The sequence below is a fragment of the Pinus tabuliformis genome, chromosome 2_1 (assembly GCF_031772625.1).
Source record: "Pinus tabuliformis cultivar Carrire ecotype Pingquan chromosome 2_1, CPIR1, whole genome shotgun sequence".
Taxonomy (NCBI): domain Eukaryota; kingdom Viridiplantae; phylum Streptophyta; class Pinopsida; order Pinales; family Pinaceae; genus Pinus; species Pinus tabuliformis.
Window position 1 is genome coordinate 428852685 of NC_142299.1, and position 13085 is coordinate 428865769.

General features: G+C 39.4%; 1 pseudogene; it reads right to left on the minus strand.

Moving 5' to 3' along the window:
• Window positions 1–3000: 3000 nt before the first annotated feature.
• On the minus strand, window positions 3001–3429 carry LOC149200723 (lysine--tRNA ligase, chloroplastic/mitochondrial pseudogene; annotated as a pseudogene).
• Between the last annotated feature and the right edge of the window lie 9656 nt (window positions 3430–13085).

Below are 13085 nucleotides of genomic sequence, written 5' to 3' on the forward strand. Positions count from 1 at the left end.
AATGCCACCATTTATGACAAAACCTCCTTCATCTCCCTATAAATTGACCACTCATCTAAGTGGTCAGGGGCTGGATTATGTTGAATTGTAAGGAGATAATGTTGTTGCGAGATTTGGCTTTGAAGAAAGTATTGTAATTCTACAAGTTTGTCCTACTTTTGATGTGATGTGGATGGGATCCAAGCTAGATGAGTGACTTTGAATCAGACACAATGGTTGTAATTCCTTCTTCTGTTTAATAAAGTGTTTGAACCTTTCTCCCATATGTTTGCATTGTTTCATAATGCTTATATGTGTGAAATGTATCTGATTCCATTCAATTATATTGAATAGATCTTTTGCTTTGATCGATTCTTTATTTTCTGTTATGTTTACAGGTACTTCTGAAGTGTATTAAGTACGAGAAGGAGTGATAGGATGGATATAAAGGAGACGAGAGGAGAAGTGAAACTACAAGTAGGTCTTCTCATCTTCTCATCTTATCTATTGCTTATAGGGAAAGACTAAAATACTTTAAACTATTGTTCTAGATATGGCTACTTATCTAGGGAATTAGTATTTCACCATAGATACCAAATTCTCCAAAACAAAAGGAGAAGGGAAAAGCCATCAATTTGGAGCCGGAGGAGGAAGAAATCGAAGACATCCTGATGGATGATGAGGATGTGGGAGTAGATGTGGAAGAAGTTGAAGCCCAGGGTGTTGACCCTATCACTCTGTTGCCTGAGTATGTCCCTTTGCACAAGGGCAAGGCCAAGGTGCCGAAAGACATCGATGAGAGCAAGGTCCCCTTGCAAACCCCTCTACTGTCGGATGAAATTATCTTCGAAGGACTGTGCTTGGGGTGGGTTCCTCTGCTAAAACTCGAAGAATCAGACTTGGATGATCATGAGAAGTTCCCACACCTGGTGACCAAGTAGTTGATGCATCGTATTATCAATATAACCATTGGAATGACTGCATTGGAGCTGTGGAGGTGGCTCAGAGTAGTAGACAAGGCAGGGTTGCTCAACCTGCTTTGGGTGCCACACTACAACCGCACCCCGATTATAGTATTGGTCATCAAGTAGCTGCTATGCTTGGTGCATGATGGGTGTCTATGGCTGGAGGAGCCAATACCCATCATGGAGAGGTTTATCCATAGGATCACACGGTTGCCTTACATAGGAGAAAATCCGGCCATGATATTTGGTCGAAAAGGTGGTGAGCGGGTCCTCGTGGAGGCCATGAAGGAGAAGTTTAAGCTGGTAAAGCAGCCACGTGGATATGCCATATCCAACATCTGTGACCCTAATGTAAAGGTATCTACGTAGATTTTAGTAGGGAAGTTGATGAGGAAGTGTCACACCGATGAGGTGTTGGTGCATGTCGTCGCGCTAGCAACCCAGTGCGGTGAAGGTGTTCAGTTCAATTGGGCGGACCATCTACACGATGAGGTCCTTGCGAACTACCACGAAGCATAGGAGCTCAACAAGATGTTCCACTACATGTGGATCTTGTTGTCGATTATGCTGGTAGCATGGGAGCTGCCAGAGGACAACCAATTCCCTTCAGTCGCGCCAAACCTACTAGAAGCAGCGGAGTACACTTCAGTGTGGGCAACCAAGGATGTGTAGTGCATCAAGGATAGCAAGATCTTCTGGATCTTCATGGAGATGAACATTCGCATGGCCATCATTCGCAAACCACGGTTGTCACCTACGGTGTTTGACAACCTATAGGGCTACGCAGAGTTTAAAGAAGGTTTTCACCATGTGGCCTGTTAGCACTCATAATGAACCTCAAGCCTGAGAAGAGGAAATTCTGAGGTAACCACAAACCAAGCTTTTGATCTGGCATCTAGCCCTGCAAGACCAGAGAGGGCTCTCTCTTTGCCAACAAAATGTGGCTGCAATAAGTGAATCTTAGGCTAGCTATGAAGTACGGGGATTTGTTTAAAAGGTTTTTTGGGTCGAAAATAGCAAGAGAAAGGACCATTGGGCTTTGGATTCGATGCCAGTTTCTGCTGGAAAACTTGGGGCAAAGTAAGTGCAATGTTTAGCCAGATTAAAGATTGCAAATGTGAGAAGAATAGGGGAGAAAGCCCACTGCCCTGCAGGCATCAAAGAGAGGATGGATCTACAGTAGCAGTGTTAGATGAAAGAGGAACACAGGGTTGCTCAACAGAGCATCTAACAAAGGATGAATTCTGCAAAGACAACCATTACATCTAACAACAAAATCATCATGAAAGGAGCATCGTATATAGATGAATTCCTAACACATCTCTTAGATAATGTTGTAACAAGGCAGAAAAACAAAATATGTAAGTGAATTATAGGAAAAACATACTAGACATTAACACCGTGATGGATCCTAGGTCCAAAGGGAAAAAACTGCTTTATTAAAATAATATTCAAAGAAATTTTACACAGTCCAAATGCCTCTTCCTGTTGCAAAAATCAAACCTCTATCTTTTAAAAATAATCCTATATATACTAAATTACAAATCTATTTTTTATTTCCTCAACATAGGAAATAAAAAATAAATTAAAAAATAAATAATAAAATCCTATCATAAAACAATATTAAAACTAAACAATATTGAATAAAACTCTCGTGAACTATGGCAAATAGAGTTGTTTTGAAAACCAAAATCAGTGAATTTTGGTCAAGATCTGCTTCCTTTAAGGGTGGAATTCCACAAAATCTGCCCTTTGACTGCCACCTTGCACCTGCCTGCACGAATTTTGGAGTTAGTTGATCAGCTTGTTGTTCTTGTTCCCCCAGAAAATGGAACTAAAGATCTTCCTGCTGATTTTGTAACCATTTGACAAACTGTTTCTAGCTGGCACTTCTTTAATCATACAACAAGCTCCTCCAAAACCTCCATACGCAAAATCTATACACCATAGATTTTGAAAATGTATCCATGGCATCTTCCCTGATCACCTTTTCTGCCTCACTGTCCTATCGATGAGCTTACAACAACAACATTAAGCCTCCATCCCAAACCATCCATTAAAGGTCGATTTTTCCATAGTGTTTCTGATATTCACTAGAATTTCTTGTGGCATCTGCAATATCTCCCATCTTTGATATTGAACGAAAAGTATCTTCTACTTCTGGATTTGCAATCATGTCTAAATATCGCTGGCGATATCGCTTCTCAACACCAATCAGACCATGATACTTCTCTGGCAATGGAAGTAGGGACTTTGTAAGAATTGAAAATTCCTTCACATACACCGAACGCTCTCCTTTCTTAGTCCACTTTACAGAGCCAGCTGCACCTAAAATATCTCCAATGTTCACAAGCATCTTTAGCTGCTCAAACATGTCTTGATCCTGCCTTGCTTTCTCACAACAAAGATGAATGACACTGGAATCATCTCTCAAAGTCAGAAAGGCGAGTTTGCCAAAGGACCTTCGTGCTATAATCCCGGGCATCTTCAGAAAATATTTTATAGAATGGCCCTACGTGTAGCGCCAAGGAGCTACACGCAGCGCACTTAGCTTCTCTATATCACTATTTATATCATGGTTGCACCCTTTGGAACATATCAGTATTTATATCGCTGCAGCTTTTTGGAACATAAAACAAAATTTCCTTGAAACCATCGGCAACATTTTTACACCTGTGATCTCTTACATTGTAAACCTTTGTTTCATCAGGATAGAAGAGTCCCCAGTTCCGTTCCGACTCCAATCCAGGCTTCCAGTTCTCATTAAAGAGAGAAAAAACGTATGTATCAATCTCTTGGCCAGGCCTCGAAGGAGTTCTAGTGTTGTTTATCACATGCCTAACCAGATTTCCATTGTAAGTAGCAGCATTGTTTGGAGTTGCTGCAGGCTCTTTAGAGCCTCCTTTGGAGGGCCACCTTGTTTCAGTCGCCATTACTTTTTAAGAGTTGTCTGTACATTGCACATTGCAGGAACGACAAGGGATGTCACACCCATGGGCTACGCGCAGTGCTAAACCCAAGAGTGCAGTGCCACAGTGCTACGCGCAATGCCACAATGCTACGCGCAGCGCCACTTAAATTGTCTTGGCTTTCGATTTTGACTTGGATTCAATTTCTTTTTAAATTTGTGTGTGTTGTGGATGTAGGGCATAAAAGTGTTCAACTCCAATTTAAATGATTGAAGGGTCTCCAGAGAGCGCGACTGAGTCTTAGTGTTGATAACATGTGGCTCTACTATATTTCCATCTACATTTATCATCCCTCATTTTTCTCACATAAGGATCTAAGGCTTCAGTAGTTGCAGCCTCTAACTTATCCTTTGTTGCCATGATCTCTAATGGATCTTGACCCTGCAACCTAGCTTGCCAGGTAGAATCCAATTTCTTCTCCCATTCAGTTGCAACTGTCCATCAAATACACAGTGTGTTGGACCAATAGTTCTACAAAATTAATATTTTCACTGTTCATGTATACTTCAGTGTCTGGCCACGCTAAAATTTCCTTCTTTCTTTAAGAAAGCTCTCATGATAATGGTCCACTCTTGCATTACCTTTTTTTCAAGTAAACCTGTCCTATCAGAAAAAACTTCTTGAATCAAAATTGGTGACAAATTGCATGACCTTTAAGCTACACAATCACCTAAAAGTGATGCTCTTGCTTGATAGTAACACCAAGAGGCATATGAAAGCCATGCTTTAGGCATATTTAGACATAGAAGTGTAGCTACTTTAATGGAAGCACCAACCACTACACACTTGATGCCTGTCGATTTTGGAAGCTGCATAGGGATAAGAGTTGTTGGTTCTAGAAAGCACCTGAGCAGTTTCATCTATCACCACTCTACAACCACATCTGATGAATCTTGCCTTCTTCATACACAGGAGCCAATCACTCAATTGATCATATCTTTTGATCCGGGAGCCGGTTTTTGGAGTGTGATATACCATTGGAAAGATCTTTCCGAGCTGCTTCTAAGGGACACACTTATGATATGTTTTGTGCTGAAAATCATGCGCAAAACATCTAATAAAATAGACATAATAAGAGGCCCATTTTGATCACTGAAGGAAGGCCAAAGGACTGACTCTAACAGTGGCACCATCTGGGATGGTAGCTCCTTGGAGGTGCCAAGAACCATAGATCTTTGTTAGTGCCTCATCCTTTGGGCAATATGATCAAACAGCTGCAAACCCAAAACAACTTATACCAATCCATAAAACATACACATACTACAACCTGTACATAGACAAATACCAGAAACTGAAATGCTGCCTTGGGCAGTTTATTTATTTACAAATCTACCCTACTCTGATGCAAAATTAATAGATCAAGTGATGTTGTAATGCCAGATCAACCAATCAAGTAATTGTGTCAAGGATACTGCTTGGAAGTGCTTGAACCAAGACACAAATGTAAATGCTGACAGCCATCCATGCACAAACTGAATTTGGTTGTGTGAAAGACAATCTAACTTATCATTCAAACTGAAAAAATACTCCATATATGCAACAATAGGATCAAAGAAACCAGACTCTGTTTGCTGCCCTAACTCCTCAACGCAGACCTCCAACTGCAAACTGTCAATGCAAGCATCCAAGAATAGCCCTATTGTTTCTTGTTTTGAAGGAGGGAGATTTTCCAAGAAATTTTTGGGATCTCTGAATTCATGTGATTTAATTTGAACATCTAATAGTTCAATTTCAATTTCTAATCTTTTAGCAACTAAACCAAGAAAACAATATTTGCTTATTGGAACATATCACTATTTATATCGCTGGAGCTTTTTGGAACATAAAACAAAATTGCCTTGAAACCATCGGCAACATTTTTACACCTGTGATCTCTTACATTGTAAACCTTTATTTCATCAGGATAGAAGAGTCCCCAGTTCCGTTCTGACTCCAATCCAGGCTTCTGATTCTCATTAAAGAGAGAAAAAATGTATGTATCAATCTCTTGGCTAGGCCTCGAAGGAGTTCCAGTGTTGTTTATCACATGCCTGACTAGATTTCCATTGTAAGTAGCAGCATTGTCTGGAGTTGTTGCGGGCTCTTTAGAGCCTCCTTTAGAGGGCCACCTTGTTTCAGTCACCATTGATTTTTAAGAGCTATCTGTACATTTCACATTGAAGGAACGACAAGGGATGTCACTGTTGGGTCCCTATAATACTAGTGATTACCCCATTACTATTGTAGTTATACCCCTTATTAATATTGTTGTGCCCCTATTTCCCCCATATTGTTATTACTGTGCCCCATAGAATCCCTCTATTGTTATTTTTGTGGCTTTATATTATTATTGTTAGGTCGGCTAGATTATATTGTGACTCCTTAGACTCCTATATATAGAAAGGAGGTTTTGTCATTTGAATCATCGAAGAATTGTTCATTTATGTAATGTAAAGGAGGTTCCCCCCTCAAAGAGGCTGAATTCTAAGGCGTTGATCTATCTTTTCTATCTTTTCTTGAGCTGGTTTCATAAAATTTGGTATCAGAGCTTTGGATTCTAGGGTTTCGCTGCTCAAAACAGGTCATCGTGGAATTGTTGCTATAACTTTTTTTCTGTGACGTTTCAGAAGTCGCAAAAAAAACCCATTTGATAAGAAATCACGCTGAACCTTGGGTCTGAATTTTAGATCTTTTCGCACTATATTTGCGGATATATGATCTGAGGAAGTTGGTCTTTTTGTAGACTCCTGAATTACATTCTAAAAAGGTGACCGGGGGAAAATCGTCATAACTTTCTCTCTGAAGATTGGATTGAAATTTTGTAAGAAGGTACGGAAAGAGGACGGACTGCAGTTTCTTCTAAGCATTTTTCAGATCCATAGGTCGAAACAGTGACTTGTGGCACGTCGTGCAAGTTTGCTCTACTAAACTAGTCTAAAATCAAGTCACTGTGGGAGATTTTACATAACTCTTCCTTGGAGAATCCAATTTGGGTCAGACTTGTGGCATTGGAAAGAGGACGCAGAAAGCTACTACAGGTCGCAATTTCAAAACTGGATGATCTGAAATTATAGAGATACATCAGATTCAATATCAGGCTTCTACAAAGTAAAAAAAGGTGTGTAGTTTTTTTTAAATTTTTGCGTAAGCTTGGTTTGAAGGAATTCAAAGGGCATAGTAAAGCATTATTATTGGTAACTGATGCCCCGAGGAAAGAAAATTCAAACACCTAGTAAGGAACCTGAAAGCTCTAGCATGACTCATGAAGAAGAGGAAGAAATGCTACATGATATATCAAAATTACAAGAACAAGTGCAACAAATGTCACGCTCACAAAAGCTAACAGAAGCTAAGATAAACGGCGTGGAATCTAAGATAAAGAGCGTGGAAGCTAAGATGGATGATTTGAAGACAGATTTGAAGAGAGACATGGAAGATTTGAAGACAGATTTGAAGACATACATGGATGAATTGAAGATAAATATGAATAAGTTGCTACAAGAAATGGGCACTAAGGGTGAAAGGGTACTAAAGGAAACTCATGATGAGAACAAAAGAAATGTTAATCATGATTCCATAGACGCTAATGTTGGATCGAAGACTCACCATATTCCAAAAATTGATATGAGGAAGTTTGATGGCAAGGATCCTGCCACATGGATATTACAGATGGAGCAATTCTTCGATCTCAATAATGTGCAAAACACACAAAAGGTACGTATGGCAACTTTATATTTGGAACCAAATCAGTTTGTATGGTATCAATGGCTTTGCTTTCGTAAACAATTTATCACTTGGGCAATTTTTACGGAAGAATTGATAGCACATTATGAGGATACAAAAAGCAACACTTTTTTTAGCCAATTGATAAGTCTCAAACAAAAGGGTTCAATAATGGAGCACATTGAGGAGTTCCAAAAATTGAACATAAGGGTAAAAGATATTCCAGAGGAGCATAGGATTGATGTGTTCATAGGGTCTTTAAAGGATAATATCCAACATGATGTTCACCTTTGGGAACCTGATTCATTAGAGAAGGCATTCAGGTTAGCAAGAAAAATGGAAAGCAAAATTATGGCAACCAGGAAGCATACCACTCACAACTATAAAGACGGAAGTGTTGTTGCCCCTAGTCTTCCACAACCTATAAGGTTGACACCACAAAAATTGGAAGAAAAAAGAGCAAAAGGGCTTTGTTACAGTTGTGATAGCAAATACACTAAAGGTCATAAGTGTGCTGAGAAGAAATTATTCTACATAGATTGTGAAGAGGAAGAAGAAAAGGAGCAAGAAAGGTCAAAAGAAGAGGATATACTCCAGGAACAAAGCCTAGATGAAGAACAAATAAATCCGACCATATCTTGTAATGCATTGGCAGGAATTACCACTCCTCAAACCATCAAGATAGAAGGACAAATCAAGAAGAAAAAGGTAATAGTGTTGATTGATTCAGGAAGCACCCACAATTTTATTCATTGTAAGGTAGCAAAAGAATTGAATTGCTTCCTATATCCAGCACCAGAGTGTCAAGTGATGATTGCAAATGGAGGAACAATAAATTGCTCTGGAAAGTGCCATAATATCAAGCTATCCATGGGAGAATATGTATTGACTAGCCCAATGCTTTCCATTCCAATGGGAGGTGCTGATGTTGTACTAGGAGTCCAATGGCTACAATCCTTGGGTACAATAGCTTTTAATTTTCAAGAACTTTTCATGAAATTTTCTGCGGAAGGAAAGGAAGTTGAATTAAGGGGTATTGCAGGGAAACCAGGAAAGATAATCAGCTCTAATGGTATGACAAAGCTTCTAAAAAAGGAGCAAAGAGGTGTAATTGCACAATTATGTTCGCTAGATGTTTCCACATCGGAATCATCTATTTCTCCAGATCTCCAAAAAGTCCTGGACAATCATTCCAAGGTATTTGAGACTCCCAAAGGTCTCCCACCTATGCGTGATCATGATCATGCTATTCATCTGATTCCAGGAAGTGTTCCTCCAAACATCAGGCCGTACAGATATCCCTATGTCCAAAAGAGTGAAATTGAACGTATGGTTGCAGAAATGCTAGAGGCTGGTATAATTCAACCGAGTCAAAGTTCTTTCTCTGCTCCAGTAGTATTGGTGCACAAGAAGGATGGATCATGGCGCATGTGTCCGGATTATAGGGAGCTCAACAAGCTCACTATTAAAGATAAGTTCCCCATTCCTGTCATTGATGAATTACTGGATGAATTGCATGGATCAATTTACTTCACCAAGTTGGATCTTCGTTCAGGATATCATCAAATCAGAATGAAGATTGAAGACATTCCGAAAACAACATTTAGAACTCATGAGGGTCATTATGAATTTTTGGTCATGCCTTTTGGCCTTACCAATGCACCTTCAACATTTCAAGGTTTGATGAATTCAATTTTCAAACCATTCCTTAGAAAATTTGTGTTAGTATTTTTTGATGATATACTAATCTACAGCAAGTCTTGGAAGGATCATGTTGAACATGTTGACAGGGTGCTACAACTATTGGAGGAGAAACAATTATATGCAAAAAGATCCAAATGTTTCTTTGGAGTCCAAGAGGTGGAATATTTGGGTCATATTGTATCTCATGAAGGAGTTAAGGTAGACCCTAGCAAAATTAAAGCCATTAAGGAATGGAAAATCCCCACATCCATAAAGCATCTGCGAGGATTTCTTGGGTTGACAGGGTATTATCGCAAGTTTGTTAAGAATTATGGGAGAATAGCAGCACCTCTAACAACATTATTGAAGAAAGATGCATTTTCATGGACTCTGGAAGCAACAAAGGCCTTTGAACATCTTAAAGAGGCAATGTGCCAAGCACCGGTCTTAGCTACACCGGACTTCACAAAAACCTTTATTGTGGAATGTGATGCTTCAGGAAATGGAATTGGTGCTGTTCTAATGCAAGATGAAAGACCCATTGCTTTTGAAAGTCGTCCAATCAAGGGAAAGTTTTTAAGCAAAGCTATTTATGAGAAGGAAATGTTGGCAATACTCCATGCACTTAAGAAATGGCGACCCTACCTAATGGGAAGACACTTCAAGGTAAAAACAGATCATGATAGCCTTAAATACTTTTTAGAACAAAGATTATCCTCTGAAGAGCAACAAAAGTGGGTCACAAAGATGTTGGGTTATGACTTTGAAATCATCTACAAAAAAGGGAAGCAAAATGTGGTGGCAGATGCACTCTCAAGAAAGGATGAGGATGTGGAAGCATTGTTGTGCGCCATTTCTATTATCCAACCAGATTGGATAAACGAAGCAAGGGAGGAATGGAAGAATGACGAAGAAGTGTGGGCACTTATTCGAAAGTTACAACAAGATTCCAGTACGTCTGATACATTTAGCTGGAAAAATGATTCGTTATGGTACAAAGATCGCTTATACCTCTGTAAGAATTCCCAGCTAAAACAAAAGATTCTTATGGAATTGCACACTTCTCCCTTAGGAGGGCACTCAGGATTTTTAAAAACTTACCACAGGGTTAAGAAGGAATTTTTTTGGGATGGCCTTAAATCAGATATTCAAAAGTTTGTGGCAGAATGTTTGGTTTGCCAACAAAATAAAGTTGAAACAATTAAGACACCGGGTCTATTACAACCTTTATCCATTCCAAGCCAACGTTGGGAGGAGGTTTCAATGGATTTTATCACAGGTTTACCCAAGTCTGAGGGAAAGAGTGTCATCATGGTGGTAGTTGACAGACTTACCAAGTATGCACACTTTTGTGCATTATCACATCCATTTAAAGCCAGTACAGTTTCTACTGCATTTATGGAAACAATTCAAAAGCTACATGGAAACCCAAAGATTATTGTAAGTGACAGAGATCCCATTTTCACTGGAAATTTTTGGACAGAATTATTTTCTTGTCTTGGTACTCAGTTAGCTCATAGCTCATCTTATCATCCTCAATCTGATGGGCAAACTGAGATAGTAAAAAAAATGTTTGGAAGGATATCTTCGTTGCTTTGTATCTGATAAACAGACACAATGGGTCAAATGGTTGCCTCTGGCTGAATGGTGGTATAACACTTCCTTCCATACAGCAACAAAAATGACCCCATTTATGGCACTTTATGGGTATCAACCACCATCCATCACATCATATTTAAGAGAAAATTCTAAGGTTCAGGCAGTGGAACATCACATCGAACATCAACAACAAGTCCTCCAACTCTTAAAGGATAACCTCGTGTTGGCACAGAATAGAATGAAACAACAGGCAGATCAACATCGCAGTGAAAGAAGTTTTGATGTAGGTGATTGGGTATTCCTACGGCTACAACCATATAAGCAAATGTCCCTCAAGCAAGCTAAGAAGGATAATAAATTATCACCAAAGTATTATGGTCCGTACAAGGTGTTGCAAAAGATTGGTACTATGGCATACAAATTGGAGCTTCCTGCAGCTTCTCGATTGCACCCAGTTTTCCATGTTTCATGTTTAAAGAAGGTTATAGGCGACAAGCTCCCAGTTCAAACAATATTGCCAGAACTTGACGAGGAAGGAAAAATTATATTGGAACCGGAAGCAGTCACAGAAACAAGAACTCGACAGCTACGAAATCGATCAATTTCAGAGTATCTTATCAAGTGGAAGAACTTATCCGCTGAAGATTCCACATGGGAGGATGAGAATTTTATGCAGAAGTATCCAGAACTACTCAAGCGTTGAGGACAACACTTTTTTGAAGGAGAGGGGCATGTTGGGTCCCTATAATACTAGTGATTACCCCATTACTATTGTAGTTATACCCCTTATTAATATTGTTGTGCCCCTATTGCCCCCATATTGTTATTACTGTGCCCCATAGAAGCCCTCTATTGTTATTTTTGTGGCTTTATATTATTATTGTTAGGTCGGCTGGATTATATTGTGACTCCTTAGACTCCTATATATAGAAAGGAGGTTTTTTCATTTGAATCATCGAAGAATTGTTCATTTATGTAATGTAAAGGAGGTTGCCCCCTCAAAGAGGCTGAATTCTAAGGCGTTGATCTATCTTTTCTATCTTTTCTTGAGCTGGTTTCATAACAGTCACACACATGGGCTATGCACAACGCTAAACCCAGGAGCACAATGCCACAGTGCTACGCACAGCGCCACTTAAATTGTCTTGGCTTTCGATTTTGACTTGGATTCAATTTATTTTTAAATTTGTGTGTGTTGTGGATGCAGGGCATAAAAGCTTGCAACTCTAATTTGAATGTTCGAAGGGTCTCAAGAGAGCGTGACTGAGTCTTAGTGTTGATAGAATGTGGCTCTGCTATATTTCCATCTACATTTATCATCCCTTATTTTTCTCACATAAGGATCTAAGGCTTTAGTAGTTGCAACCTCTAACTTATCCTTTGCTACCATGATCTCTAATGGATCTTGACCCTGTAACCTAGCTTGCCAGGTAGAATCCAATTTCTTCTCACATTCAGCTGCAACTGTCCATCAAATACACAGTGTGTTGGACCAATAGTTCTACAAAATTAATATTTTCACTGTTCATGTATACTTCAGTGTCTGTCCACGCTAAAATTTCCTTCTTTCTTTAAGAAAGCTCTCATGATAATGGTTCGCTCTTACATTACTTTTTTTTCAAGTAAACTTGTCCTATAAAAAAAAAACTTCCTGAATCGAAATTGGTGACAAATTGCATGACCTTTAAGCTGCACAATCACCTGAAAGTGATGCTCTTGCTTGATAGTAACACCAAGAGGCATATGAAAGCCATGCTTTAGGCATATTTAGACACAGAAGTGTAGCTGCTTTAATGGAAGCACCAACAACTACACACTTGCTACCTATCGATTTTGGAAGCTGCATAGGGATAAGAGTTGTTGGTTCTAGAAAGCACCTGAGCAGTTTCATCTATCACCACTCTACAACCACATCCAGTGAATCTTGCCTTCTTCATACACAAGAGCCAACCACTCAATTGATCATATCTTCTGATCCGGGAGCCAGTTTTTGGAGTGTGACATACCATTGGAAAGCTCTTTCTGAGCTGCTTCTGATGGACACACTTATGACATGTTTTGTGCTGAAGATCATGCGCAAAACATCTAATAAAATAGACATAATAAGAGGCCCATTTTGATCACTGAAGGAAGGCCAAAGGACTGACTCTAACATGGCCATCAAGGCGTGAAAGGACCTTGCACAGAA